We start from the raw sequence: 7,500 nt of genomic DNA on the forward strand, positions 1-7,500 counted from the left end.
GACATGTGGGTAAATGGTGAACCAGTTAGCAGGCAGGGCAGCCGGCCGGCCGGTAATTAGAGCCGGCCGCCTGTCCGCCCGCTAATAAGGGTGCAGTTAGGTGCAGACCAGCCCAGCGGCTCCAGGGGCTAAGTACATGTGGGTAAATGATGAACCAGTTAGCAGGCAGGGCAGCCGGCCGGTAATTACAGCCGCCCGCCCGCTAATAAGGGTGCAGTTAGGTGCAGAACAGCCCATCAGTTTCCAGGGGCTAAGTACATGTGGGTAAATGGTTAACCAGTTAGCAGGCAGAGCAGCCGGCCGGCAATTAGAGCCGCCCGCCCGCTAATCAGGGTGCAGTTAGGTGCAGAACAGCCCATCAGTTTCCAGGGGCTAAGTACATGTGGGTAAATGGTTAACCAGTTAGCAGGCAGAGCAGCCGGCCGGCAATTAGAGCCGCCCGCCCGCGAATCAGGGTGCAGTTAGGTGCAGAACAGCCCATCAGTTTCCAGGGGCTAAGTACATGTGGGTAAATGGTGAACCAGTTAGCAGGCAGAGCAGCCGGCCGGCAATTAGAGCCGCCCGCCCGCTAATCAAGGTGCAGTTAGGTGCAGAACAGCCCATCAGTTTCCAGGGGCTAAGTACATGTGGGTAAATGGTGAACCAGTTAGCAGGCAGAGCAGCCGGCCGGCAATTAGAGCCGCCCGCCCGCTAATCAAGGTGCAGTTAGGTGCAGAACAGCCCATCAGCTCCAGGGGCTAAGTACATGTGGGTCAATGGTTAACCAGTTAGCAGGCAGAGCAGCCGGCCGGCAATTAGAGCCGCCCGCCCGCCCGCTAATAAGGGTGCAGTTTGGTGCAGAACAGCCCATCAGTTTCCAGGGGCTAAGTACATGTGGGTAAAAGGTTAACCAGTTAGCAGGCAGGGCAGCCGGCCGGTAATTACAGCCGCCCGCCCGCTAATAAGGGTGCAGTTAGGTGCAGAACAGCCCATCAGTTTCCAGGGGCTAAGTACATGTGGGTAAATGGTTAACCAGTTAGCAAGGCAGGGCAGCCGGCCGGCCGGTAATTAGAGCCGGCCGCCTGTCCGCCCGCCAGTAAGGGTGCAGTGAGTTGCAGAACAGCCCATCAGTTTCCAGGGGCTAAGTACATGTGGGTAAATGGTTAACCAGTTAGCAGGCAGGGCAGCCGGCCGGTAATTACAGCCGCCCGCCCGCTAATCAGGGTGCAGTTAGGTGCAGAACAGCCCATCAGTATCCAGGGGCTAAGTACATGTGGGTAAAGGGTTTACCAGTTAGCAGGCAGGGCAGCCGGCCGGCCGGCAATTAGTGCCGACCTCCCGGCAACAAGGGTGCAGTTAGGTCGCCGACCAGCCCAGCAGCTCCAGGGGCTAAGTATATGTGAGTAAATGGTTGACCAGTTAAGCAGGCATGGCAGCCGGCCGGTAAGCGGAGCGTCCCGCCCCGTAATACGGGTGCAGTTAGCTGCAGAACACACCGGCAGGTCCAGGGACGAAGTAGTGGACGGGGAAACGGTTAACCAGTTAACAGGCAGGGCAGCCGTACGGGCAGTAGAGCCGCCCGCCCCGTAATACGGGTGCAGTTCGCGGCAGACCAGCCCCGCAGCTCAAAAGTCTAAGTGGAGAACGGGGAACCGGTTGACCGGTGAGCCGAAGCATGCCAGCAGGCAGGGAAGGTGCAAAAAGGGCCGATAAGACCGAACCGGCACGAGTAACAGGCTGCCGGGGGCGGGTTCCCAGCAAACCAGGTGAGGGGGCGTGGCCGGAGGCCGCGCAGGAGAGCCGCCCGCCCGTGAGTACGGTTAGAGGCAGCAGCGGGCTTCCCCAGCAGGGCAGAAGCCGAAGTGCAGGGAGCGAAATGGTTAACCAGCGAGCAGGCAGCATTCCGGCAGGGCTGGAGGGCGAAAAACGGCGTAAAATAACGGACCGGCAGGAGGAAATGGCTGCCGGGGGGCGGACCCAGAGCCCCCACGTGAGGGGGCGGTTCGGGTGGCAGAGCCGCGCATGCGCGGTTGGAAAACGCGTCACGTCGGAGCAGGGTGAAATCATTAACCAGTCGGCCGCTTCGGCGTCGGCTGGCCGGGCCGAGGAGGGTCGGACCGGGGAAAGGTTCCCGGTTTCGTGTCCGTCGGGTGGTCCCGAGTGCGGCAGGAAAAAATCCGGAATCCTGGGAGCCTTTTTTAAAAAAGAACCGGTCCGGGATGGGGTCGGATTTGGAAGCGTTTGCGGGGCCTAGGTGCCTCTTCGTCGGCATGACTACCGGACGGTCACCCGCCGATCGGCATTTGCGATTTGTTGGCTGGGGAGGTTGGCGGGGTACCTGCAGAATAGTAGGAGGTGGCAAATCGAGAATCGGTCGACATCGCCAAGTGCCTTCTCGAGCCTCCAGGTCTGCAGGGACCGACCCAGGCTGCCCCCAAACCGACCGCGAGGCCGTGCCGGGCGGCCATTTTTGGCCATTTTCGGCATTTTTCGCGTCTTTCGGTAGGTCACGGAAAGCGGCGGCCTGAAGCCCGGGCGTGCCCGGGGAAGGCTCCCCTTCGCCCGCGGGACCGGATTTGCCCCGGAAACGTCCCGAAGCCGGCCGGGAAGGCGGTTTCGAGGGCGAAGCACCTCCGATTGCCTTCGCAAGGCCGGGGAAAGTGGCCCCTGGGCCCGGGAGAGCAAAATCCGTGCGAGGACGGAAGCCCATGAGGTCAGATCCGAGGCTCTTACCCGGCGCCCGGTGGGGGTATTCCCGCAAAGAGCAGCGAGTGCGCCCGGCGACGGGTCAAGTTGCAATTTCTGGCATGCCACTCCTGGAGCTGGTTCATGAGTTCCCCTCGGAAGTCCCGATGAGGAAAGGGCAAAATGGCGTTTTGCGGGCTTTGGGGCCTCTTCGTCGGTAGGACTACCGCCCGACCTTACGGTTGGAATTGTCGGCAGGGGAGGTTGGCGGGGTACCTGCAGAATAGTAGGAGGTGGCAAATCGAGAATCGGTCGACATCGCCAAAAACCTTCTCGAGCCTCCAGGTCTGCAGGGACCGACCCAGGCTGCCGCCAAACCGACCGACAGGCCCTGCCGGCGGCCATTTTTGGCCATTTTCGGCATTTTTCGCCTCTTTCGGCCGGGATGGAAAAGCGGCGGCCTGAAGCCCGGGCCTGCCCGGGGAGGCCTCCTAATCGCCCGGGGGACCGGATTTGCCCCGGTGAGAGCCCCGGAAACGTCCCGAAGCCGGCCGGGAAGGCGGCCAAGGACGAAGCACCTCGGATTGCATTCGCAGGCCGTGCAAAGTGGCCTCCGGGCCCGCGAGACAATGCAGGGTGCCCTCGGTGTGCCCCTGAGAAATGGTTAACCAAACGAAGGACAGTGCGCCTCGGATTGCATTGGCAGGCCGTGCAAAGGGGCCCCCGGGCCCGCGAGACGTTACAGATTGCCCTCGGTGAGCCCCTGAGAAATGGTTAACCAATTGGACTTCGTCTCTGGCAGAGAGGCAAAGTGTTTTCACGAGAAATGGTTAACCAATGAGGACAATGGACCTCGGGTTGCATTGGCAGGCCGGGCAAAGTGGCTCTTGGGCCCGCGAGAGCAAAATCCGTGCACAGACGGAAGTCCATGAGGTCAGATCCGAGGCCTTTACCCGGCACCCGGTGGGGGTATTCCCGCAGAGAGTAGCGAATCTGCCCGGCGACGGGTCAAGTTGCATTTTCTGGCATGCCACTCCTGGAGCTGGTTAATGAGTTCCCCTCGGAAGTCCCGATGAGGAAAGGGCAAAATGGCGTTTTGCGGGCTTTGGGACCTCCTGGACGGTAGGACTACCGCCCGACCTTACGGTTGGAATTGTTGGCAGGGGAGGTTGGCGGGGTACCTGCAGAATAGTAGGAGGTGGCAAATCGAGAATCGGTCGACATCGCCAAAAACCTTCTCGAGCCTCCAGGTCTGCAGGGACCGACCCAGGCTGCCGCCAAACCGACCGACAGGCCCTGCCGGCGGCCATTTTTGGCCATTTTCGGCATTTTTCGCCTCTTTCGGCCGGGATGGAAAAGCGGCGGCCTGAAGCCCGGGCCTGCCCGGGGAGGCCTCCTAATCGCCCGGGGGACCGGATTTGCCCCGGTGAGAGCCCCCGAAACGTCCCGAAGCCGGCCGGGAAGGCGGCCAAGGGCGAAGCACCTCGGATTGCATTGGCAGGCCGTGCAAAGTGGCCTCCGGGCCCGCGAGACAATGCAGGGTGCCCTCGGTGTGCCCCTGAGAAATGGTTAACCAAACGAAGGACAGTGCGCCTCGGATTGCATTGGCAGGCCGTGCAAAGGGGCCCCCGGGCCCGCGAGACGTTACAGATTGCCCTCGGTGTGCCACTGAGAAATGGTTAACCAATTGGACTTAGTCTCTGGCAGAGAGGCAAAGTGTTTTCACGAGAAATGGTTAACCAATTGGACTTAGTCTCTGGCAGAGAGGCAAAGTGTTTTCAAGAGAAATGGTTAACCAATTGGACTTAGTCTCTGGCAGAGAGGCAAAGTGTTTTCCAGAGAAATGGTTAACCAATTGGACTTAGTCTCTGGCGGAGAGACAAAGTGTTTTCAAGAGAAATGGTGAACCAATTGGACTTAGTCTCTGGCAGAGAGGCAAAGTGTTCTCACGAGAAATGGTTAACCAATTGGACTTAGTCTCTGGCAGAGAGGCAAAGTGTTTTCAAGAGAAATGATTAACCAATTGGACTTAGTCTCTGGCAGAGAGGCAAAGTGTTTTCACGAGAAATGGTTAACCAATTGGACTTAGTCTCTGGCAGAGAGGCAAAGTGTTTTCAAGAGAAATGGTTAACCAATTGGACTTCGTCTCTGGCGGAGAGACAAAGTGTTTTCAAGAGAAATGGTTAACCAATTGGACTTAGTCTCTGGCAGAGAGGCAAAGTGTTTTCAAGAGAAATGGGTAACCAATTTGGACTTGGTCTCTGAACGGCAGGCAAATTGTGGCCTTGAGAAATGATTAACCAATTGGACTTAGTCTCTGGCGGAGAGACAAAGTGTTTTCACGAGAAATGGTTAACCAATGGGACTTAGTCTCTGGCAGAGAGGCAAAGTGTTTTCCTGAGAAATGGTTAACCAATTGGACTTAGTCTCTGGCAGAGAGGCAAAGTGTTTTCCAGAGAAATGGTTAACCAATTGGACTTAGTCTCTGGCGGAGAGACAAAGTGTTTTCACGAGAAATGGTTAACCAATTGGACTTAGTCTCTGGCGGAGAGACAAAGTGTTTTCAAGAGAAATGGTTAACCAAATGGACTTAGTCTCTGGCAGAGAGGCAAAGTGTTTTCAAGAGAAATGGTTAACCAATTGGACTTAGTCTCTGGCAGAGAGGCAAAGTGATTTCAAGAGAAATGGTTAACCAATTGGACTTGGTCTCTGAACGGCAGGCAAATTGTGGCCTTGAGAAATGATTAACCAATTGGACTTAGTCTCTGGCGGAGAGACAAAGTGTTTTCACGAGAAATGGTTAACCAATTGGACTTAGTCTCTGGCAGAGAGGCAAAGTGTTTTCCTGAGAAATGGTTAACCAATTGGACTTAGTCTCTGGCAGAGAGGCAAAGTGTTTTCACGAGAAATGGATAACCAATTGGACTTAGTCTCTGGCAGAGAGGCAAAGTGTTTTCAAGAGAAATGGTTAACCAATTGGACTTAGTCTCTGGCAGAGAGGCAAAGCGTTTTCCTGAGAAATGGTTAACCAATTGGACTTAGTCTCTGGCGGAGAGGCAAAGTGTTTTCAAGAGAAATGGTTAACCAATTGGACTTGGTCTCTGAACGGCAGGCAAATTGCGGCCATGAGAAATGGTTAACCAATTGGACTTAAGTCTCTGGCAGAGAGGCAAAGTGTTTTCCTGAGAAATGGTTAACCAATTGGACTTAGTCTCTGGTGGAGAGGCAAAGTGTTTCCCGTTGTAATGGTTGGCCAATGCACTTCGGATTGCGTTGGTAGGCCGTGGAAAGTGGCTCTTGGGCCCGCGAGAGCAAAATCCGTGCGCAGACGGAAGTCCATGAGGTCAGATCCGAGGCCTTTACCCGGCACCCGGTGGGGGTATTCCCGCAGAGAGTAGCGGGTGTGCCCGGCGACGGGTCAAGTTGCAATTTCTGGCATACCACTCCTGGAGCTCGTTAATGAGTTCCCCTCGGAAGTCCCGATGAGAAAATGGCAAAATGGCGTTTTGCGGGCTTTGGGGCCTCCTGGACGGTAGGCCTACCGCCCGACCTTACGGTTGCAATTGTTGGCAGGGGAGGTTGGCGGGGTACCCGGAGATTTTCGGGGACACGATTTTCAGAACATTTTCAGACAACGGTCACACTTTAAAAATGCCCAGAAAAGTGCGACTTTGAGGGTGGTAAGCGTTTTCAAATAGAATACCTTTCAAAGAGCTCTCGGAAGTCCTATATGAGGATTTAAGATGAATTTGTGCGGGCTTTCCGAACTCCGTTGTCGGTCTGAAATATCGGCCAGGGTCCAGACCGGTGGTAACCCTGGTTTAATAAACTTGGCCTGTGGCGAAAAGAACAGACAAAATGACAAAGTGTCAAATATATATATATATATATACATGTGTATTTATGAACAAAAAAAATCACAAAGTGTCACCTGGCGGTGTACTTGATGATGAAAAATAAAAATACAAAGTCTGTTCACAGGCACCTTTGGGGCGGGGGTGCCTGAGTCCCCTTGGGTTGCACACTAGAGTGTTTGACATGGACAGAGTCAACACTGTGTGCGTGCCCAGAACCCTTTTGAACGCAGGCGACGCACGCCGGTCGGCATTTCCTCTCCGTGCGAGCGCCAACAGGTTGCTTCCGTTGTTTTACAAATAAGAAAATTGTATTTATGAGCAGCAAAAAAAAAAATCACAAAGTTTCACCTGGCGGTGTACTTGATGATGAAAAATAAAAATACAAAGCCTGTTCACAGGCACCTAGGGGGCGGGCGGGGTGCCTGAGTCCCCTTGGGTTGCACACTGCAGTGTTTGACATGGGCAGAGTCAACACCGTGTGCGTGCCCAGAACCGTTTTGAACGCAGGCGACGCACGCCAGTCGGCATTTCCTAGCCGTGCGAGCGCCAGCAGGTTGCTTCGGTTGTTGCAAAAATAAGAAAATTGCACCGCTGCGGACCACCCCTCCACCCGCGGTTGAACCAGTACCCGAGCGAGGCCACGCTGGCTCCGAAAGCAGACGTGTGCTCGGTGGCGGGGAAGCGGTGTGCGTGTGTCTCGCTCCTCAAAGGAAAGATGCGGTGCTAGGTGTCCGATGCGGTAGGGCCCTCGGCCGGCCAGCGCGTATGCTGGCGCTGAGGCTGAGCGGAATACCCTCGCTCTTCTGTTTCCTGCGGGTCACAGACGGACACATTAGCATGTTCGAGTGGTGGCTGGCGCACCTCTCGAAGCCACAGCGCCTTGTGAGGCCGAGGCGCCGATAATGTTAAACGAGTGGCACGATTTTCCAGTGAAGGAACGGGTGTTGGATCGCCAGGTCCGCCGCCTTCACCCGAGTGT

This window comes from Cetorhinus maximus, unplaced genomic scaffold (assembly GCF_964194155.1).
Source record: "Cetorhinus maximus unplaced genomic scaffold, sCetMax3.hap1.1 HAP1_SCAFFOLD_4292, whole genome shotgun sequence".
Classification (NCBI taxonomy): domain Eukaryota; kingdom Metazoa; phylum Chordata; class Chondrichthyes; order Lamniformes; family Cetorhinidae; genus Cetorhinus; species Cetorhinus maximus.